The sequence below is a fragment of the Orbicella faveolata genome, unplaced genomic scaffold, assembly GCF_042242905.1.
Source record: "Orbicella faveolata isolate gen_17 unplaced genomic scaffold, um_ofav_v1 contig_50, whole genome shotgun sequence".
Lineage (NCBI taxonomy): Eukaryota > Metazoa > Cnidaria > Anthozoa > Scleractinia > Merulinidae > Orbicella > Orbicella faveolata.
The window spans coordinates 916359-941729 of NW_028301581.1; the positions used below are offsets into that span (position 1 = coordinate 916359).

General features: G+C 36.8%; 2 pseudogenes; one reads left to right on the forward strand and one right to left on the reverse strand.

Moving 5' to 3' along the window:
- Positions 1-9982: 9982 nt before the first annotated feature.
- Positions 9983-11476, forward strand: LOC149095517 (uncharacterized; annotated as a pseudogene).
- A 7559-nt stretch (positions 11477-19035) lies between these two features.
- Positions 19036-20538, reverse strand: LOC149095518 (uncharacterized; annotated as a pseudogene).
- Positions 20539-25371: the final 4833 nt, after the last annotated feature.

The window sequence follows — 25371 nt, forward strand, 5'->3', positions numbered from 1 at the left end:
CAATCTGTATGGAGAATTGCAATATTTATTCTCACACTTGACAAGATAAAACTGAGCGACAATCAGCATGAAGAATTACAACAATTCTTTTGACAACGGACAAGATAAAACTGAACGGCAGTCAGTGTGGAGAAGTACAACATTATCAGTTCTGAGACTGGACAACACAAAACTGAATGGCACTAAGTAGAGAGAATTACAACAATCTCAGTTCTGACACTGGACGAGATAAAATTGAATGACAATTTGGATGGTGAATTCAATGATATTAGTTCTGATACTGGACAAGATAAAACTGAACGACAACCTGTATGGAGAATTGCAATATTTATTCTCACACTTGACAAGATAAAACTGGAGGACAATCAGTATGAAGAATTACAACAATTCTTCTGAACACAGACAAGATAAAACTGAATGGCAGTCAGTGTGGAGAAGTACAACATTATCATTTCTGACACTGGACAACATAAAACTGAATGACAATCAACATGGAGAATTACAACAACATCAGTACTCACACCGGACAATATCAGTTCTGACACTGGATAAAAAATGAATGACTATCGGTATGGAGAATTACAACAATATGAGTTCTGACAATGGACAAGATAAAACTGAACAACACAATCAGTATGGAGAATTACAACAATATCAGTTCTCACTCCGGACAAGACAAAACTAAAGGACAATCAGTATGGAAAATTGCAATATCAACTCTGACACTGGACAAGATAAAAATGAATGAGAATCAGTAGGGAGAATTACAACAATATCAGTTCTGACACTGGACAAGATAAAAACAAAGGGCAATCAGTATAAAGAATTGCAATATTAATTCTGACTCTCGACAACATAGACCTGAATGACAATCAGTATGAAGAATTACAACATTATCAGTTCTGACAATAGACAAGATAAAAATGAAGGATGAGTATGGAAAATTGCAATATTAATTCTGACACTGGACAAGACAGAACAGAACGACAATCAGTATGGAGAATTACAACAATATCAGTTCTGACACTGGACAAGATAAAACTTTACGACAATCAGTATGGAAAAATACAACAATAGTTCTGATAACAGACAAGAGAAAACTGAACAGCAGTCATTGTGGAGAATTAGAACAATATGATTTCTGACAACGAGCAAGGTAAAATTGAACGGTAGTCAGTACGGAGAATTACAACAATATTAGTTCTGACAATGGACAAGACAAAAATGAAGGATAATGAGTATGGAGAATTGGAATATTAATTCTGACACTGGAGAAGATAGAACTGAACAACAATCAGTATGGAAAATTACAAGAAAACTTCTGACAACGGACAAGATAAAACTGAACGGCAGTCAGTACGGAGAATTACAACATTATCAGTTCTGACTCGGCACAAGATAAAACTGAACTGGAGTCAATGTGGAGAATTACAACTATATCAGTTCTGACACTGGACAAGATAAAAATGAAGGACAATCAGTATGGTGAATTTCAACAATATCAGCTCTGACACTGCAAAAGATAAAACTGGATAAAAATCAGTATGGAGAATTATAACAATATCAGTTCTGACACTGAACAAGATAAAACTGAGCGGCAATCAGTGTGAAAAATTAGAACAATGTCAGTTCTGACACTGGACAAAATACAAAATGAATGACAATCGGTATATACCTCTTACTAACCGAGTTTGAGGGCCGTACCATAAGTTACGGACCGAGTTTTTTTCCCCTTTAATTTATGGCTCAAGGGCAAAGCACGCAGGCCATAAATCGAAGGGGAAAAAACAAGGATCCGTAACTTACGGTACAGTCCGAGAAAACGAGGTTAGTAAGATATTTATTATATCTCTATTGTGTGTATGACGGGCTCAGGAACGATTTCTATTTAAGCGGAATGCCTTCAAATTTCTGATGCACCTCAAAATCAAAACGAGTCAATTTGAAATTGTTTTTAAGTTGTTAGCATGCTTTAATACACAATTTAGAGTAAAAAAAGTCTTAAATGTTTACTTGCTATAAAAGTTAGGAACACTTGGCGATAAATCACAAAACAGTTTTTCAACAAAACCAGCTTTAAATTTTAGTGTGCCTACAGGAGAGTACGGCCTGATAAATTGACCAATCACAGCACGTGTACTAACTAAGAGATATAAGAAAGTTAATTACAGCACTATCAGTTCCAACTTGGACAACATAAAACTGAACAACTATCAGTATGGAGAATTACAGCAATATCAGTTCTGACACTGATTAAAAGAAAACTGAACGGGAGACAGTGTGGAGAATTACCACAATATCAGTTCTGACACTGGACAAGATAAAAATGAACGACAACCAGTAGGGAGAATTACATGTACAACAATAGCAATTCTAACTCTGGACAAGTTAAAACTGAACGACATGCAGTATGAAGAATTACATGAATAGTTTTGACAATGGACAAGATAAAACTAAATGGCAGTCAGTATAGAGAATTACAACAATATCAGTTCTGACACTGCAAAAGATAAAACTGAATGACAATCAATATGGAGAATTGAACAATATCAGTTCTGACACTAAAGAAGATAAAAGTAAACGGCAGTCAGTGTGGAGAATTACATCAATATCAGTTTTGCCATTGGACAAGATAAAAATAAATGACAATCAGCATGGTGAATTACAACAATATCACATCTGACTCTGCAAAAGAAAAAACTGAATGACAATCAGTATGGAGAATTAAACAATATCAGTTTTGACACTGAACAAGATAAAGAGAAATGGCAGTCAGTGTGGAGAATTACATCAATATGAGTTTTTGTCACTGGACAAGAAAAAATTAAATGGCAGTCAGTGTGGCGAATTACAACAATATCAGTTCTGACACTGGACAAGATAAGATTAAATGACAATCAGTATGGTGAATTACATCAATATCAGTTCTGATACTGGACAAGATAAAACTGAACGGCAACCTATATCGAGAACTGCAATATTAATTCTGACACTTGACAAGATAAAACTGAAATACAAGCAGTATGGAGAATTACAACAATCATTCTGACAATGGACAAGAGAAATCTGAAGGGCAGTCAGTGTGGAGAATTACAACAATATCAGTTCTGACACTGAACAAGATAAAAATGAACGGCAGTCAGTGTGGAGGATTACAACAATATTAGTTCTGACACGGGACAAAATGAAAATGAATCATAATCAGTAGGGAGAATTACAGCAATATCAGTTCTGACACCGGACAACATAAAAGTGAACGATAATCAACATGGAGAATTACAACAATATCAGTTCTGACACTGGACAAGATAAAAAAGGAGGACAGTCACTATGGAGAATAGCAATACCAGTTCTGACACTGGACAAGATAAAAATGACTGACAATCGGTATGGAGAATTAGAACAATATCAGTGTTGGCAATGGGCAGGGTAAAACTGAACGACAGTCAGGATGGAGAATTACAACAATATCAGTTTTGACACTGGACAAGATAAAACTGAATGACGATCAGTATGGAAAATTACTACAATACCAGCTCTGACACTGGACAAAATAAAACTAAATGACAATTACTATGGAGAATTAAAACAATCGTTCTGGTGATGGACAAGATAAAACTCAACTGCAGTCAGCGTGGAGAATTAGAACAATATTAGTTCTGACAGAGGACAAGATGAAACCGAACAGGAGTTAGTGTAGAGAATTACAACAACATCATTTCTGATACTGGACAAGATAAAAATGAATGACAATCAGTTTGGTGAATTACAAGAATATCAGTTCTGATACTGGACAAGATAAAACTGAACGACAATCTCTATGGAGAATTGCAATATCAATTCTGACACTTTACAAGATAAAACTAAACGACAATCAGTATGGAGAATTTAAAAAAATAGTTCTGACAACAAAGAAAATAAAACTGAACGGCAGTCAGTATGGAGAATTACAGCAAAATCAGTTCTGACACTGGACAAGATAAAACTGAATGACAATCAGTATGAAGAATTACAACAATATCAATTCTGACACTAAGCAAGATAAAACTGAACGGCAGTCAGTGTGGAGAATTACAACAATATCAGTTCTGACACTGGACAAGATAAAGCTGAACAGCAATCAGTATGGAGAATTGCAATATCAATTGTGACACTGGACAAGATAATACTGAACGACAATCAGTATGGAGAATTGCAACAATAGTTCTGAAAACGGAGAAAATAAAACTGAATGGCATTCAGTATGGACAATTACAACAATATTAGTTCTGACACTGCAAAAGGCAAAACTTAACGGCAGTAAGTGTGGAGAATTACAACAATGTCAGTACTGACACTAAAGAAGATAAAACTGAATGGCAGTCAATGTGAAGAATTAGAACAATATCAGTTCTGACACCGGACAAGATAAAAATGAGTGACATTCAGTGTGGTAAATTACAACAATATCAGTTCTGATACTGGACAAGATAAAACTGAACGACAAACTGTAAGGAGAATTGCAATATCAATTTTGACACTGGAAAAGATGAAACTGAACGACAATCAGTATGGAGAATTACAACAATAGTTCTGACAATGGACAAGAGAAATTTGAATGGCAGTCAGTATGGAGAATTACAAAAATAGTTCTGAAAAGGACAAGATAAAATTACATGGCAGTCAGTATGGAGAATTACAACAATAGTTCTGACAACGGACAAGATAAAACTGAACAGCAGTCAGTATGGACAATTACAACAATATTTCTATTAACGGAAAAGATAAAACTGAACGGTAGTCATTATGGAGAATTACAACAACATCAGTTTTGACACTGCACAAGATAAAACTAAATGAGAGTCAGTGTGGAGAATTAAAACAATATCAGTTTGGACACTGGACAAGATAATCTGTAAGGAGAATTACAACAATATCAGTTCTGACACTGGACAAAATAAAACTTAACCAGTATCAGTATGGAGAATTACAACAATATCAGTTCTGACACAGGACAAGATAAAACTGAACGACAACCGTAGGGAGAATTACAACAATATCAATTTTGACTCTGGACAAGATAAAACTGAACGACAGGTAAAATGGAGAATTACATCAATAGTTCTGACAATGGACAAGATAAGACTGAATGGCAGTCAGTGTGGAGAATTACAACAATATCAGTTCTGACAACGGACACGATAAAACTGAGCAGTGGTCAGTATAGATCATTACAACCACATCAGTTCTGACACTGCAAAAGATAAAACTGAATGACAGTCAGTTTGGAGAATTAAACAATACCAGTTCTGACACTGAACAAGATAAAACTGAACGGCAGTCAGTGTGGAGAATTACATCATTATCAGTTCTGACAGTAGACAAGATAAAAAGTGATAATCAGCATGGTAAATTACAACATTTTCAGATCTGACACTGCAAAAAATAAAACTGAATGACAATTCGTAATGAGAATTACAACAATATCAGTTGTGGCACTGAAAAAGATCAAACTGAAGGGCAGTCAGTGTGTAGAATTATAACAATATCAGTTCTGACACTAAACAAGATAAAACTGAACAGCAGTCAGGGTGGAGAGTTACAACCACATTAGTTCTGAAAATGGGCAAGATAAAACTGAACGACAATCAACGTGGAAAATTACAACAATATCAGTTCTGACACTGGACAAGATAGAAATGAATGACAATCGGTATGGAGAATTACAACAATAACAGTTCTGAAAATGGACAAGATAAAACTGAACGACAATCAGTATGCAGAATTGCAATGATATCAGTTTTGACACTGGACAAGTTAAAACTCAACGACAATCAGTATGGAGAATTGCAATAACAATTCTGACAGTGGACAAGATAGAAATGAATGAGAATGAGAAGGGAGAATTACAACAATATCATTTTTGACACTGACCAAGATAAAACTGAAGGACAATCAGTATGGAATATTGCAATATTAATTTTGACTCTGGACAACATAGAACTGAACGACAATCAGTATGGAGAATTACAACAATATCAGTTCTGACACTGGACAAGATAAAACTGAACAGTAATCAGTATGGAGAATTGCAATATCAGTTCTGCCAACGGACAAGATAAAACTGAACGACATTCAGTATGGAGATTTACTATTTAAGTTCTGACACTAGGCAAGATAAAACTGAATGACAATTAATGTGGAGAATTACTATCTTAGTTCTGAAATGAGCAAGATGGAGCTGAATGAACATCAGTATTGAGAATTAATATTGCAGTTTACTTGACACTGAACAAGATAAAAATGAATGACATTCCATATGCATGGTGAATTAATCCTTAGGTTCTGGCACTGGCTAGAGCAGGAATTGTTTGTAATAATCTTTTGATCGATTACCGAGATGCTGTTTCGCATTGTAAATGACCTTTTATTGAAAAAAAAAACGAATACTCGAGGTGATGGCAAGACTTGGCTAAATGCAGCTTAATAGTAGTGTTCATGAGAAGTATTGAGTATTTTGGCCTGTTATTGACATTGCTCCTTTTGTTTTCCTCTTCGTAGATATGGATGTGTTTCCAGCTTTTTTTTAGATAATATTACCATCCTCTGTTTGCTTTGGAATGTTTTAGGAATAAAAATTAATTTGTGTTTGCTGTACATTGTGGTATTTCTTTTCTGTTACCTTTGCAGCCGTGTCACTGAAAACATTATTTTACGGCTGTAATGATATTTTTGTTATTTTTATAATGATAAGCCATTTATACATCCTGCATAGCAGGTGTAAACGGGGAGGGAATAGGGGGTATCCTTTCGCACGCAACGCTTATGCAGCGCTTTCTCTTGTGTCACTTGTATTTTCTTTGTATATACCAAGTGAATACAAGTAGGATATTCCAATGTATACGAAGAGAAAACGTTACATAACTAGTTTATATTTCATCACTAAGTAAGTTCAGAGGGTTAAGAACTCAGATTAACCAATCAAATTGCTTCATTGCTGGCACAGTATTCCCTAAGTATTGGACCGGGCACTGTCCAGAATGATCCCCCACGATCACTGTTAAAGATTTTCGTTAGTGTTATGGCGTTTCTGAAAGAGTTTTGTAATGAATTTCAAACATTTCTTCTGGTTATTTATGGAAAAAAACTCAACAACTCAACAATCAACCAATCAACCAACTTTGGGTCGATTTCCAAACACTTGGGCGATATTTCCCAGCCCTAAAGACTCTAAACAAATTCGAGAAGACTTTGGTTTTCAATAAAATGGCCAGAAGAAAAAGTTTTGAACGCTTACTTATGAGCAGTCTGGCCGAAATAATAACTCCCTTAGTGACTATGACCAGAAAGTCGCCGCGACCGGGCTACGCGCAACGCGATTTTGACCAACTTTTAGTCGATTTCCTCTGGTCGATTTTTCTTCTGGTCAAAATCACGCTGTGCGTAGCCCGGTCTAGTCATAGTCACTAAGTGAGTTATTATTTTGGCCAGACTGCTGATAAGTAAGCGTCCAAAAATTTTTCGTCTGGCAACTTTCCTGAAAACCAATGTCTTCTCATATTAGTTTAGACTCCTTAGGGCTGGGAAATATCGCCCAAGTCCCTGGTAATCGACCCAAAGTTGGTATAAATCGCGCTGCGCGTAGCTCGGTTTCGGCGACTTTCTGGTCATAGTCACTAAGTGTGTTAATATTTCGGCCAGACTGCTCATAAGTAAGCGTTCAAAACACCTTTTCTCGCCATTTCACTGAAAACCAAGGTCTTCTGGAATTAGTTTCGAGTCCCTAGGACTGGAAAATATCGCCCAAGTTCCTGGATATCGACCCAAACTTGGTATAAATCGCGCTGCGCGTAGCCCGGTCTCGGCGACTTTCTAGTCATAGTCATTAAGTAAGTTAATATTTTGGCCAGACTGTCCATAAGTAAAAGTTCAAAAATATTTTTCTGGTCATTTCACTAGAATCCAAAGTCTTCTCGAATTAGTTTAGAGTCCCTAGCGCTGGGAAATATCGCCCAAGTTGTTGGAAATCCACCCAAAGTTGGTCAAGATCGCGCTGCCGGTAGCCCAATCTCGGCGACTTTCTAGTCATAGTTGCTAGGTGAGTTAATATTTTTGCTAGACTGCTACTAAGTAAGTGGTCAAAAATTCTTATCTGCCCATTTCTCTAGAAACCAAGGTCTTACTAAAATTAGTTTAAAGTCCCTAGTGCTGGGAAATATCACCCAAGTTCCTCTAAATTGACCCAAAGTTGGTCAAAATAGCGCTGCGCGTAGCCCGCTCTCGGCGACTTTCCAGTCATAGTCACTAAGTGAGCTAATATGTCGGCCAGACTGCCCATAAGTAAGCGTTCAAAAATTTTCCTTCTGGCCAGTTCACTGAAAACCAAAGTCTTCTCGAAGTAGTTTAGAATCCCTAGGGCTGGGAAATATCGCCCAAGTTCCTGGAATTCCACCCAAAGTTGGTCAAAATTGTAAAACAATAAAAATGCAAGCAAGATATAAATTCCCAACCATATTTATTCGTTGTAATAATGGGTAAAAAGATAATGGTAATGTTTTAAGAAATAGGTGTTGGGTCATTCGAAATATAATATTGGAATATTTTAGGTGTTTGGGATACATTGACATTATGGACTTGCTCCTTGACTAGCTGATCAAATGTTGCCTTTCTTATCGTTGTTGTTGTATACGCAGGTGCTGCGTTTCCTAGGAACTAGTTCTTCGTATGTGTAAATTACTTGACTGTTGTTACACTGGAAATAGTGCCATGTAATCTTACTATTTTGAATATAGTATCCACTTGAATAATTTGTTAACTGATTCTTGTTAGACCTGTTAAAATACTTTGGTACATTTATGTTGAGGGCCATTAGGTTATCAGTTTTATTACTGTCAAATGCTACCCTAGTAAAAAAAAGTCTTACTACTACTACTACTTCTGCGAGCACCGTTGCTACACTACATGTTTTCGGGTCAGCTGCGTTGTTCAGCAACTCGTTTGTTTACTCGCGGGTGTCGATCGAGAAAACAAAATAAAAATTGAAATCTAGATTTTGGAAGCGCTCTTTTTGGAATTAGTCGCGTTAGAATCCTTAACTTATTTTTAGTCTCCTGTCCAATTTTTCAGAATTTTCAACAACAACTTTTATTAGAGATCCTGGCACTTTTCCTTGATTTTAATTTGTAAACTTATTCTTGATAATTGTTATATTGAACGTGCTGATTTATTTGGATCATACACCCTATGCTTGATAGTGGAAATTCAGAAATGAAAAGATTTTTTACTAAGTGAATTCTGCGAATTCATGCTAGTAGAACACTGCGCATGTACTGAAATCAGCGTTAATTTTCGAATTAGACGAATTAGACAGCTGATTGACAGCACGGGTGTGATCCAGATAAAAGAGCGCGGGCCAAACCTACGCATCAGAGTTGTAGTAATCGCTGTAATCAGTCAAGAGTGGCAGTAGGGGAACGTTGTCAGTATTGTAATGAAGTCATCAATGGTGGAAATAAAAAGCGAGCTAACCAAACAAAGAGTGTTTAAGTGATCGGCTAATTTCCCCAAGGTCGCTTTAACAAGCTGGTGGAGTTCCGGTTTCGGTGCCCGACGGCCCGGATTTTGTGTCGAAAATCCGATCAGTGGATGACTAGACGTGGCTATGGCCGTAATGTTTTAACCGGACCACTCCGGTTACCAACTGCTCGACCGTGGATGTTGTAATTAACATCATCATCATATGCAGACGGTGGATTAAACGCCAACATTAACGTTTACAGTCGCTGTCTAAAGGGAACTGAGACAAAAAATAAACAGAACTGAACATTGAGGGTTAAGTTCCAAGAAGTAGAAGCCGACGCGTGCGTGTCTTTCTTTTACGGAGTTACTTGCAGAACTAAGAGAAACAGGACAAGCTGAGTCAAGCCAAGTCAAGCCAGCACAAACCAGGTCAAGCCAGGACAAGCCAGGAAATCAACCCCCCAGATGGAGCGTAAGGCCTACTGATGTTGCGTACTCATTATTCCTTTTTCGTAACCTTTTCTAGCACCCTATGTTAGTTTTAAATAATATATTTGTTAGTACTTACGTACTTGTGCTACTGTTCGTTGTGGTGATCCAATTCTGTTATCTTTTAGTTAAAAGTTTGCACCGACATTTAATTGGGATTGATAGGAATAGTGGTTGTTGCAATTTATGCCACCTAGGCCTAAAGCCTCTAAAAAGATCGTTACGCGTTCTCAAATACATCAGGCACAGCTGATTGAAACGCACAGAGAAAGTAATATTTGTGTTTGTCCTGTATCCGGTATCATGAATGCTGCCCAAAAAGAAGAATTTAAAGCCTTCTTTACCTCTTTTCTGACGACAATAAAAGGCGATCTAGAAAAAGAAGCGCATACGACACGCACACAATTAGATTCTCTACAAAATAAGATTGACCAAAAAGCAACTAGTCATGATCACGGCTTGAAGCCAGAAATTTTTGATGGAAATCCTATAGCGGACGCGTCAGTATGGTTGGAGAATTTTCGTGGCATAGCCAAATGAAATAATTGGTCGGAGGAGTTGCAACCTAATGCTTTTTCACTCTATTTGCGGGGCATTGCGCACGCCTGCTTTGTCACATTAGCTGAGGAAACTACCAGCACTTTATCTTCTCTTTTTGATGCGTTTCGCGCACGTTTTGGCTCTGGCCCACAGGATTGGATTTTAAGTCAACAATTAAGTGCGCGTAAACACGTTCCAAACGAGCCCATCGACGATTACATTACTGATATTACGCGCCTATGCAAACGATTAAAATTGTCTGACGTAGAAACAGTGAGATATTTTATTGAGGTATTACAGGGCGACCTTCAAGCCTATGTGTCACTATAGGTAGGCCAAAGACGTTTCAGGAGGCCGAGTCTCAAGCGTATGAAGGACATCGTCAATCGTCGCCAGGCTGCTTCAGATACTCAATCTGTGTTAACGAAAATGCAAATCACGTTTACTAAATTCCTGGAGCAACCTTCAAGTACCTGAACAATGCGGTGATAGCCACCGCTGCGCCAGGTCCAGGTCCTTCAGCTGCTGAAAAGAAACTGGACGAATTGTCCAATCACATTAAAACACTCCAAAAACAACAACAGCGTCAGCAGCAGCACATAAACGCGACTTATGCTATGGCTGCTTATGATGATCAGCCTCCTGGGACATCGCGCCCTTTTCAACCTAGTAATTGGCAGGGACCAAACAGTCAACTAGACCAGTTACAGCGACGGTTAACATATTTAGGGAGTGTTTTAAGGCGGTATCAGAATCCGCGCCATTCCGCCAATCGCTCATATGACCGATCTTACAGAGGCTGGAATGATGAATATAGTAATGAATTCCGTATTCACCCCTTCTACAATCGACGTTCTATGTTAGCCATAGAGGAACCACCAAATTCCAACCAGGGAAACGCCTAAGGACTCTTGTTGGTACCCCAAGAGTCCGTTTTGGCAGAACAAAATTATTTAAATATTATAGACAAGGTTTTCGAAGAGCAACTAGAAACAACAATCAAGTTAGTTATAAGCCCAGAAATTGTTTTACCACTATAGATAGCAGATTCTCTCCAAGACATTCGGTTGCTCGACATAATGTTTCTACTTGTAAATAGTATTGATGATATTCGCACGGAATCGCCAATTGTAAATAGTCACAATCGCCTTGATGACAGTTTTTCTGACTCGCCTATTTCGGATATCGTGGTAATCCCGGGACACCCATATCCTACTAAAAATATCGTGTCTGGAACACAGTCTAGGGAATCTTTATGTCCGCTTTCTTCGGCGACGAAAAATAGTAATCACAATGTAACTTTTGATAATACATGTTGAGAAAATTAAATACAGTTACCAAATTGAACCAGAGTTCTCAACATACGAGACGCAATAAAAGAAAGGTTAACAGAAATACACAAGTGAAAGTGCGCAAATATCATTTATCAGAAATTGAAAATAAAATGGAGACTGGCTATGTCCATATTAATATTACCAAGAGAATACCGCAAAATCAGACAGTTTTCTCACTCAGCGATGACGCCGCACAAGGTGTTAACAACATGTCAATTTGTCCCGATGGAAACATTAACGCTGGCGTTACCGTGATTATTGATAAACATCATAGTACCTACGTAGATGACCTAGAAAGGAAAGAATTACATCTCAAAGATGTTATCACCACAAACAGTGACGAAACCATAGGAAAACGGAAACGCATTGAAGAAGTTAAAAATAGATACAAGAAATCATAATATATCGTCAGTTAAATTAAAACCAATATTAAAACAGAAAAGAAGTTACCCAATTTTAAGAGAAGAGATTCACGAGAAAATATTTCACACAGAAATGGAAGACGCTCCAAAGGAAAATGAACAAAGCATTGTGAGTAAACAACCCTTGTAAACCCCTGATCAAGTTGTACAACAGGTTTTACCAAAATCTGACTTACGCAGTCAGACCACTTCAGGTATTTTCAGGACTAGGAATTTAGATTCGGAAGCCATACCCAATGTGCACACAAAGAAAACCGAAACTCTTTCGTATTCCCAGGAAATTACCACTGACTCTCGTCTCTTTGTCTTGCCCAGCCAAGCAAGCTGCCAAGAAGACTTAGTTCACGACAACGCGTGTGAAACACAGCAAATTTCCAGCTCCAAACATAATGAAACAAGCACAACAGTTGACTCAGCTAAAGATTTTTCTAAATTGCCAACTTACGAAGAAGCAGTAACCTTTCCTAGTTTAACAGAATATCTGACCAATACTCCTATGACGGAAGAAATAAGGAAAGTTTTGGATTTTGCAAGGCACAGCCCTCTAAAGGAAGCAATTGTTACTGTTTGTCAGGCCAATACACCTCCTTACAAATTCTTCATGCCAAAACAACGTAAACCACCCGATAAATCAGAAATTCCGTATTGTATTACTAGAATGAGCCATTGACACGCTTTGGTTATTTATAACTACCAATCATTCACGAAAACAAAGAAACATAAACTAAACCAAAAAAAAAACACTGAAACAAGCAAACAACAAACAATTTTGTTAAGTATTTCATGAAGTTACTAAGCGGGGTTTGACACGAATACTACTAAATTTTTGTCTGTTAACTCAGCAGTAAGAAACTCAACTAGGTTTAATCTTCTGTTTACACTTTATATTACAATTAAGATTTTACGTGAGCATTTTTGAACACTGTTATTCCTATCAACCCTTCGCTTATGCGATTTTCTTTTAATGCCGTATGTCCACATAATTTTTACTTGTAGGTTATACATTCTTCAGCTGTAGTGTTGAGTTCGTGAAGATGTATATATGTATATATATATATGCCTCCATTTTTTTTGTTATGGTATTGTCATGTTATCTTGCTTGCATTCTATTAACTCACTGTGAGCTAGGGACTAGCTCAATCTAAGGGTGGAGAATATGTAAAACAATAAAATGCAAACAAGATATCAATTCTTAACCATATTTATTCGTTGTAATAATGGGTAAAAGGGCAACGGTAATGTTTTAAGAAATAGGTGTTGGGTCATTCGAAATATAATATTGGAATACTTTAGGTGTTTGGGATACATTGACATTACGGACTTGCTTCTTGACTAGCTGATCAAATGTTGCCTTTCTTATCGTTGTTGTTGTATACGCGGGTGCTACGTTTCCTAGGAACTAGTTCTTCGTATGTGTAAATTACCTGACTGTTGTTACGCTGGAAATAGTGCCCTGTAATCTAACTATTTTTAATGTAGTATTTACTTAAATAATTTGTTAACTGATTCTTGTTAGACCTGGTAAAATACCTTGGTACATTCATGTTCTGCGGGCACCGTTGCTATACTACATGTTTTCGGGTTGTTCAGCAACTCGTTTGTTTACTCGCGGGTGTCGATCGAGAAAACAAAATAAAAATTGAAATCTAGATTTTGGAAGCGCTCTTTTTGGAATTAGTCGCGTTAGACTCCTTAACCTATTTTTAGTCTCCTGTCCAACTTTTCAGTCAAACCTTGCCCTTTTTACTGAGCTGTTCAGGGAGTTTTATAGCGATGTTTAATTACTTTATTCCTACAATCTCCGACAAAAGTCTTGGCACACCTTCCCACTTTTGCAATATCTGTCAGGGCAATTTATCAGTTCGCCCCGTTCCGCCCAAATCAATTTTGTTAATCGTGATGAAGTGGTCATTGCCCGCTTACAACATTGTCGGGCGGGAAGGGGGTTCCCCCTTCTAATGATGTGATTAGGTATTGTCCCCAAAATACCTTGTCAACGCATTTTCGTGCTGTCTGATCCAGGTGTGCCAAGGACTTTTGTTGAGGATTGTCGTTCACACTTCGACCCAAATAAAGAAAGATTCCTTACAATAGCAGCGGCACCTCGTTAAGATATGTTTGTACCAAAAGAGCACGTTCACTTAATGAGATGGATGGCTTCAACTGGAACTCCCTCCCACGAAGCTGGGAGTTTGCATACCTATTTCTTGTAACACTTTAGTCGTACAGAATTTTCAACAACAACTTTTATTAGAGATCCTGGCACTTTTCCTTGATTTTAATTTGTAAACTTATTCTTGATAATTGTTATATTGAACGTGCTGATTTATTTGGATCATACGCCCTATGCTTGACAGTGGAAATTCAGAAATGAAAAGATTTTTCACTAAGTAAATTCTGCGAATTCTTGGTAGTAGAACCCAGCGCATGTACTGACATCAGCGTTGATTTCCGAATTTGACGTATTAGACAGCTGATTGACAGCACGGGTGTGATCCAGATAAACGAGCGCGGGCCAAACCTACGCATCAGAGTTGTAGTAATTGCTGTAATCAGGCAAGAGTGGCAGTAGGGGAACGTTGTCAGTATTCTAATGAAGTCATCAATAGTGGAAATAAAAAGAGAAGTAACCAAACAAAGAGTATTGAGGTGATCGGCTAATTTCCCCAAGGGTCCCTTTAATCACGCTGCGCGTAGCCCGGTCTCGGCGACTTTCTGGTCATAGTCACTAAGTGAGTTAATATTTCGGCCAGACTGCTTATAAGTAAGCGTTCAAAAATTTTTCTTCTGGACATTTCACTGAAAACCAAAGTCTTCTCCAATTAGTTTAGAGTCCCTAGGGCTGGGAAATATCGTCCGTTCCTGGAAATCCACCCAAAGTTGGTCAAAATCGCGCGGCGCGTAGCCAGGTATTTGCGACTTACTAGTCATAGTCACTAAGTGAGTTAACATTTCGTCAACTGAAACCGCGCTGCGCCTAGCCCAGTCTCGGCGACTTTCTAGTGATAGTCACTAAGTGAGTTAATATTTCGGCCAGACTGCTCATAAGTAAGCGTTCAAAAATTTTTCTTTCGGCCATTTCACTGAAAACCAAAGTCTTCTCGAATTAGTTTAGAGTCCCTACGACTGGAAAATATCGCCCAAGTTCCTGGAAATCCACCCAAAGTTGGTCAAAATCTCGCTGCAGCGTAGCCCGGTCTCGGCGACTTTCTAGTCATAGTCACTAGGTGACTTAATATCTCAGCCAGACTGCTCATAAGTAAGCGTTCAAAAATTTTTCTTCTGGCCATTTCACTGAAAACCAAAGTCTTCTCCAATTAGCTTAGAGACCTTAGGGCTGGGAAATTCCTGGAAATCGACCCAAAGTTGGTCAAAATTACGCTGTGCCTAGCCCGGTCTCGGCAACTTTCTAGTTATAGTCACTAAGTGAGTTAATATTTCGGCCAGACTGCTCATAAGTAAGTTTTCAAAACGTTTTTCTTCTGGCGATTTTTTTGAAAACCGAAAGTAGTATAGTAAATGGCGGTACTAGGACATTATGCAAAAAACGGCATACCCACTCCCCTAGAAACCCAAAAAATACCCTCGCCGGGCCTCAACTCGAAAAATGCATTTTCAGGCCTCTTAGGGTATGTTTTGTCCTAAGCCCTCTCATTGGCAAATTTCATGTCTCCCAACCCTCTAGAAATCAAAAAAAATCCTTCTACTAGAAACCCTTCGCGAAGTCGGGTCAGGACCAAAAAGTACTCTTGCCACCCCTCTGGAAATCAAAAAACTCCTTTAGCCAGAAACAGCATAAATTAGGCTATCTCAGGCCTCTGCAAATCAAAAACTTATTCACCAAGTGGCAAAACAGAGCTTTTGAATTTGATATAAAAGAGAAACGTTATTGATATATTGGTAGTATGAGTATGAAAAATGAAATTGAAATATATAAGGTTCATCCTTTGTATAATAAATATGCCGCGTCGAATCTTGGCAAGGTTATTAATACCAGAACAATGAAAATAGTTGGGTGCAGCTTAAATCATTGTGGATATAATCGTTGTTCTGTCAGCGGGCTGGGATTCAAACAAAACTCAATGCTAGCTCACAGATTTATATGGGAATGTCTCAACGGTTCAATTCCGAGTGATAAAGTCATTGATCATATTAATGATGTGAAAACTGATAATAGACTGTGTAATTTACAATTATTATCACAAAGTGAGAATAGTAAGAAAGCAGCAAAAAATCGCGATTATTCTTTTGTGAAGTATAATCATTTGAATAAGAAAAAAGTCAAATCAATAAACCGCTCCGATGGGACGATTATGATTTTCAAAAGTTTATCCAGTGCTGGAAAAAAGCTTCATGCTAGTGCTGGTTCAGTGAAAATGACTTGCGATAAAAAATATGGCTATAAATATGCCTTTTCAAAGTTAGACGGCTCCAAGTATTCATTTGAATATATGGCTTTATATAAAATAGACATATAGCCAGAAACAATAATATTTTTGGCTATCATAATAGCAAAAGCAGATATGGCAAAAATAACACATCTGATAGACGATCTATCTGTATATATAGGCTATACTATTTTCACCACAACCAAGTAATGTCGCTAATATACATTACTCGATTAACGTTTATATTTTCAGCACATCCTTTAGTGGTACCCAACTGTTGAAATCATCACTGTATCTCTTCCACTTTACTAACGCTTGCTTCTTCTTATGATTTCTCCTTATGAGTTTTTCAATTCTGAATATATCCTGTTTGGCTTTTAACAGCTCAGGGTCATAAAAACTGCCTGTTATCTCTTCACCGTGGAGATCTTTTAATTTGTAAGTGACTGGATTCGCATATTGGATCTTATCAATTGTAAATACTTCCTCAGTCCAATTAGGGGTATATCCTTTGTCGAATACTTTTCTCTTGCCTTTGCTTATTCTAACCTTATCACCGATTTTAAACTTCGGTTTTGATGATGGTTCTGTATTACTATTCAGATTAAAGTATACAATTCCTTCATTTTTTCCTGACTAGCTTCAACAGGTGTCATTTTTATTGAACCATGTTTGGTGTTATTATACTGTTCTAATATTTTGGGTAGAATATCCAAATTCTGATTACTGTATTACCCCAAATAGTAAACTGCTTCCACATTTTGGTTTTTATTGTTTTATTCCATCTTTCACAATGATTTTTCTTCATTTACCGTGGTATACAGTGTTATGTTATTCTTATCCAACAAGTCCTTCAAATGCTTGTTATAATAATCTTTACCCTCATCAGTCCATAAGTACTCAGGTTTTCTTCCCTCTCTGATAATGGATTTGAATGCTTCAGTTACAGATTCACCTTTTTTATCCTTCAACGGTACAATCCAACCGTATTTACTAAACGCATCTGAAACCATCAGAAGATATCTGTAGCCCTTGTTCCACTTGCTGAACTGCTGCATTTCAACTAAATCAGAACACCATATTTCATCAATATGATTGACTGTTACACGCCGTCGAGTAAAGTTACGTTTTACTGGTTTGTGTAATTCATCAGCTAATTTTTCTTGCCAGTTCACTTCACTCGACGGATTCTTCCGTTTTTTGATACCCCAAGACCCAGTTTCTGTTTTTTATCGATCAATCAAGAATCGTGCTGTTGATCCCCTCTTTGGCATTTCACCATATGGTATTTCATCCAGTGATGAAACCATTTGCCAATCACAATCACCTTTGTTTTTTTTTCCCATATCATAACAAATATCGTGATCAGCAGCTATCTCATCCACCTTATTACACGGTTGTACGTACCATTTGAGAACTCACCGGTGCATGGGTTGTATTCTAATTGCTTATTCAATGGATTATATGGTCCCATTTATTTGTACTTTCCTGGTGTCCATCCAGCCTTTGGTTTTGGTATTTTGCCAATCGCTTTTTGGATATCAATTGCACCTCCTTTGTACATGTGAGCATCAAGATCCATTCTGTCAGTTTTATATTTGTAATTTGGTCTCACTTTGGTTGATAATTAATTAATTGCTTCAGATCTAACTTTTTGAATAACAGGAGTTGCTTTCTTAATTCCCCAATCAATCGCTTTCTTTTGCAATTTTGGATTTCTTATAAATTCCTAGCCCGGAACCTATTTGTTTATTGGAGAGTTTCAGAAGAACATTCGGATCACCTCTTGCTAATACTCTTGCCAAATCTCTAGCTTGTTTTCTGGTTAATAGATTGTGACAAGTATTCACAAGATCGCTAATACTATTATTTGGTATCATAAAAACACCACCTGTTTGGCCTCTTCCCGTTATTTTCTTCACAATTTGGAAAGCACCTTCTGAAGCTAATCCGGCCAATGCAGATAATGCAAGGTTTTTTTTGCTATGGTAGGTGCAAAAGTACGACCTAAACTTAATATGCTTGTCAACAGACTACCTCGAACCTCGTTTCTGATATTAGTCTTAGCCAGTTTGATGTCCAATCCTTTATTCAGCTGTTTATTCTTGTGCAATCGTTTCGGCACATTTTGTGCAACGTACAAAACGTTATTTCCAGTTAGTGCATCTTTTGAAAGCCTGAGAACAATGGTTTCACGCTTATGAAATGCACTAGCAAGATTCTTTTTCTGATTTGGTGATAATTTCACCCTTATTTCAAATAATTGCGTCATATATTATATAGATTATATAAAATATGTATTTTGAAAAACATCCTCGTATTGAGGAATAACTAACTAACTTCTATATTTGCTATTCTATTTATTTACACAATAACTAACTCATTACCAATTTTGTTAATCACAACCAGCATCTCTTCGTAAAAGACAATTGCGTCAACATTGAATGCAGCTGCTGGAGCAGCATTTATTTTGTATCTGAAAATTAACTGTTTGGGATCCCTTGTAACTTTTTCTGTTTGGTTTGTTAAATCAAAATATATCATACCATAAAGACCATTAAAATTTGCAAGATTCAGTTGTGTACCAGTATTAAAATCATTTCTTCTTGCAGCATAAGACAAATCGTTAAAAATTCTCACCTTAGTTTCTGTATCATACTCAGTTTCTGGATAAAATATTCCACTTCCATATTCTAATGTACATGTCGTCAGATAACTATTAGCATCAGCGGCATTCAATTTATAAGTATCCAATAAGTAAGGATTTTCTGCCACGACATTTGTTTTATTTCTTTGGAGATATACAAATATATGTTTAACATAATCCACACTTGCTGAAATCTGATCAAAACCACTTGCTTGTGCTGGAGCGGACATTTGATAGACGATCTCAGATAGGACCATTTAGTTTCTTTCAAAAATGAGCTGACAAAATTGTCATATAGACTATCTTTTGGAATTAATTTGGGCACCCATAATAGAAAACGATTAATGGCGACTCTTCCATCATCGGCAGCATCTGCTTTTTGAATTAGCTCATCATCATTCTGAAGTGTTATATTGAATTGTAATTGCATTGGTATAAGCATCTTATCTTCTAACACTTCGAAGAATGAATATCTATTGACAGGAATAATAACATTGACATCAGCATTTCCCACTGTTAACCTTCGTCTTGCTTCAAATCCTGCATTCTGATTAGCATTAGCAATCTGATGGCTAGTATCCAAATACCAAAGACCGTTTTTTGCAACTGATCTGCTGAAATCATCAGAATACTCCAATAGATTCTTAACAAAACTGACCTTGTGGAGATTATCTGTATCATATACGATTTTACCAGCAGATTTGATCATCAGATGATTGATGAAAGAGTGTGAGCCATTGATGACCGTAATTCTATCACCTCCACCATAAGCTGTTCCATCAGCGAGTTTTGGTACTTGAAACAGAATTTTTAAAATAAGCATTATACCAATCGTAAAACGCTGATCTGTCATTGATTGTAAATTTGTATCCATTTTTATCTTGGTGTTCACCATTAGCTGGTGCTCTGATTGCATCATCTGACTGGTATCTTACAAACTCATTTCGTTGTAACATTTCACTTGATCTAAAAGCCATTATACTATTAGTTTAGATAAAAATTCGTGTTTTATAATATTTGACCAAGTATTGGAATTGAGTTGAATGGACTGTTTTTCCGAGCAGTAGTCCCTTTCCTTTCCTTTTCCTTACACCTTCTCCTGATATTAAACGATTCAATATTATATCTCTACTTTCTTCTTTTATCGTTGGAAGTGTTGGTGTTTTTTGTTTCACACCTCTTAGTCGTTTCATCATCAGATCACCTGATTTCTCTGCTGCTTTTTTCACCCAAACGCTCACCAGCGTGTTCTACTCCGGCCAGATTTTATTGCCTTTTTCGCGATTGGTTTGGCAACATTTTGGAATACAGATGATGCTATACTTCTTATCGGTTTGAATATATTGTCAACAATCAAACCGTTTCGTTTGTGTTTTTACACAAATTTACCCATTTGAGGATGGTAAAATCTTTTGAATTCATACGATTTCATATAAATAAATTCGACAATTCTTTTCAACAGTGAGCTAAAAGCTGTATCTACGCCATTAAGATTTATCTGTCGTCTTTTGCTATCGGTTATATATATTCTCATTCTCGAAATGGTGTTCTTATTCACAGGATTAAATGTGACTCTTTGCGGTTCCATAGTGAAACTAAATGACGGTTTGAGGATACTGGTTGAGAAAGATTAAATTATATCTGTATCTCCTCCATTAACAAGGCTGATATTAACCAAATCACAGTGTATGTTTAGCATTTCTGTATCTTGACTTAAATCAGGCATTCGTGACCCATAATTTTCAGCATCTTTAAGAAAGCCAACGAGCTCGTGAAAATTTGATTGGGTGAGATCTAGTTGGTAGCCTGTTTTCAATTTTATTAATACTCTGTAGGTGGAGTACTGAAATTTTAAAATTATTGGATGTTTATCAAGATCATCATCACCATCTTTTTTATCATCGTCATCATCTTTTTGTCAGACTGGTCATAAATTGAATATTAACGGTGGAACTTCCATGAATGTGGATTTAGATATGGGGAACAACAAAATAATAAACATTACACCTGGCAGCGACAACAATGATGCAGTCAATTATCAACAGTTAACAACCAAAGCAAACGAAAATGAAACGCTTTTACTTGATGGTTCAAATAAAATGGCTGCTGATTTAGACAGGAGTAACAACAAAATCATCAACTTATCCACTGACTCCCACAACGTGCTGTCAGCCACCAATATCAGGTACGTAAACCAAGTCAACGGGGCTATGATTATAACGCTGACTGATAGTTTTACAAAAAAAATAAATGACTCACATATCAGCGACTCAACAAACAAAAAAAGTGTTTTCCAATATCTTATGGATGATGTTAATCAATCAACACGTGAGAGTAACATTATTGTTGATGGTATCGAAGACTTTTCTGATTCACCTCATGATATTAGTAAGAAAGCTTACAGTTTCAGAATTGGAAAAGACGCACAAAACTGGTATGCATTTCGACTGGGATTCAACATGTACCTACTTCCTGAGGGTGAATTCACTTTGGTGATTGAATTCTTCCCACCAGCTATGGATCAGGTGACAGTGTCAGTTGTTTCCTCCTAACTGAATATCAGTCAACAAACAATCAGGCTGTTTTCGAAATATAGTGGATTCATCATTCACTTCCATAAGTACGATGTAACTCCACCTGAATACAATTACGTTAATAATAATAATAATAATAATAATTTATTCATTTATAGTGCGCTTTTTAACATACCAGCTGATCAAAAGCGCATTACAACAATAAATAACCTAAAACTATACAAGTATTAAAAATCTACAATAAAATTTAAAAATAATTAAAAAAACACTACATCATTTATTTATATATACATATTTAAGAAATATTAAAAGCTAATTTAAAAAGATAAGTTTTAAGATTTGACTTAAACGTGGAAATACATTTGATCATGCGGAGGCTAACAGGAAGAGCGTTACACAGAGTGGGCGCAGACACACTCAGTGAAGGATCTGTCACCAAATGACTTTTTCATTCTCCCCGAAGGATGCTTTAATAAAACACCTTCACAGAAAAATGCGAGTCGAACCAGGCGCCTAGATTACGCACTACCTTAACAGGCTTAATATCGATCATGCCAACACGGACTGAACTGCGATTAATTTTCAGCAACTGTTGTCTCGATCCGATAACAAGAAATTCAGTCTTGTCATCGTTGATCTTTAATTTGTCCCGGTACATCCATTTACGTAAGTCACTAATGCATCGCTCCATAGCTTCCAATGCCTTCACTTGATCCATAGGCCTGTTAGGGTTAAAAGACAAGTAAAGTTGCGTGTCGTCAGCGAAGCAGTGCGCATTCGGCAGGTGGACTTGTACTATCTCAAAGAACTTGGAGGCGTAAACCACAAACAGAAGCGGGCCGAGACAGCTGCCTTGTGGGACACCAAAACGCAGATCGAAGCTACCAGATGTAGCCCCCTCAAACAAAACACGCTGGCTGCGTCCCGACAAATACGACGAGAACCACTCTAAAGCCTTCCCGCCTATACCAAAATCAGTGGTCAAGCGTTTTAGCAAAATCGCGTGGTCCACGGTGTCAAAAGCAGCGCTTAAATCTAAGAGGACAAGTAGTGTAACACGCTGCGAGTTCATATTCAACGTTGACTTGAAATGTCAGGGTATTACAAACAGTCCATCTCAGGGGCGTGGTCATTTGGTTATTTATGGGATCGAGGGAAAACAGAGCGCTCTGAGCTAAGATGTCTTCGATGAGCTGTATTATTTAGAAAATGGCAAACTGACATTCAAAACTGCTGTTGAATTTCAAACGGCAAACTTTAATGAAAATATTGACATGAAAAATCAGATTAAAAAATGTCCAAGACGGTGTCGAAAATAATGATACTGTGAATATCAAACAGTTGAATGAGTTTGAAGATAATCTTGTAAAATTTTTCAGAAGAGAAATGCAAACCAAAATCCATCCTTTCAACTACAACATCACTGAACTGACAACAAAAGTATACGTTGCTGAAAAACAAATAGCCCGAGTGGCATTGCACGACGAGGGGTTAAAAAGATTATTCGAATTTTACGCAGACTTGTTAGATCCAGAAGAGTTCAAAAGAAGTGGTCCTAGTGTGACTGCGTTGGACGATTTGAAAGTGACTACTCGGACTGGTTCACCAAGTAGTATACCATTTTCTGTTTTCAATTTAACTTACCGTTTCCGTGGTTTCTATGGCGAAATGAATGTCAATATCGACGTCCAGAAAGATTTCTCCATGTTTTTCGTTATCAAACATGATACTAATTTTTCAGAGAATTTTGGCGCGTTTGTAAATACTCAGAGAGACATATTCTATGTATGAATACTGAATCGTTTAGACAGTAGTGGTAGTGGTGGTAGAACTTACCGACTTACAATCACATTCAATCGTAACGAACAACTATTTATCGATATAACAAATAATTTCAAAAATAAACAATTCATGATATGGGTTGTTAAAAACGGTGAAAATATAAATGCCGAAATTGCAGGAATGCCTGGTACAATAACAACAACACGTTCTTTTCCTCAACCTACATCTTCAAAAATACATATCGAATGGGGTTCACAACAAACCTTTCTGCAATTGGTGGAGATGCTTTTCACGCTATGGTAGCAGCAGAAAAAAAAAGTTGGGGACATATTTTGAATTGGATTAAATAATATCTAAACCATATATATGAAAGCATCAAAGAATGCTTTCAATTTCAATCATATCGATAACAATTTAACCGAAGCTGAGATGTCAGAGTTGAAAGCTTTGTAGAAATACTATCATAATAGACATGTGTCCATTATACGACAAGTTTGAGGATAAGTTTAATAAATTGTTCACAAGTGAATAAGATTAATTATTTTACTCCAATAATATTCAACATCAGCAAAGTTTTTTGGACCTCGTTATTGGTATATTATCAGTCGGTAAATCCAAAAATTCGAAAATTTTTTTAGAATAAAATTAATGTTAATCATTCGTTTACGATCACCATTAATTTGTGGCATTATCCTGTCTATTTCTCGGAAAATATCATGTATTCTATTTTTATTGTGTACTGATAATTGCCATCCATTTTTACTAGTGATATCGTTTAACACATTGTCTAAATGATATTTTCTTTGTTAAACCGATTTCTTGACAATCTTGTACTTGTTTTCATGAAATCAACGTACTCACTGGCTGTATCATAACCACTTACTGTACCACAATTGCGGCATACATTTGTACCCTTGTTATTTATCATGTCTTGTTTTTCACAACATGACACTATTTCAATTGTTGGCTGTTGTAATTCTTCATCGCAAAATGGACAATTGATGTAGTCCATTTTGATCATTTCTTCGTGGATAACATTTCCACAATTAAACTTATTTGTTTCACTCAATTCCATCACCAATAATATATCTTGTTTTCTCTCCATATGTTTTTAGTCTGAATCAGTTTCTTCGTAGTCTGATGGCAACCATTCTTCACCCGAAGGTTGAGAATCCCAAATTGAACTCTGACTTGATTGGCTTGATTGACTTAGTCTTTGGGTTTGACTTTGGCTTGATTGACTTGATTGACTCGATTGGCTCGATTGGCTTACACTTTGGCTTGATTGACTTGTGTCCCATGATTGACTCATATTAATAGAATGGATAAAATTATGTGCCAATATTGTATGAACAAGTATGAAGTATACTCATTTGTATCAAGTAAATTTTCGAATAAAAGGTTCTACTTTGTTTACAAAAAAGAATCATTTTGGAATAAACTGAACCGATTATTAAAGTAATATATATGGAAGTTACACGTTGGTTCTGTCCGTATTGTTTAGAATATCATTTGTTGGTGTATATAGTCCCACATAAACTAAATATGAAGCATCAAACGAATAGAGTAGAGTTTGAGAAGAGATATGATGAATAAGAACGATGCGTTTCTAAGGTTTTAGAAATAATAGGGTGAATGTGTTTCTTACGCGTAAGAAATAAACTGCAAACGATTAGGGAAAGTCCAGTGGATTATGTGTTTCTTACGCGCAAGAAATAAAGTGAGAACGATCAGGGA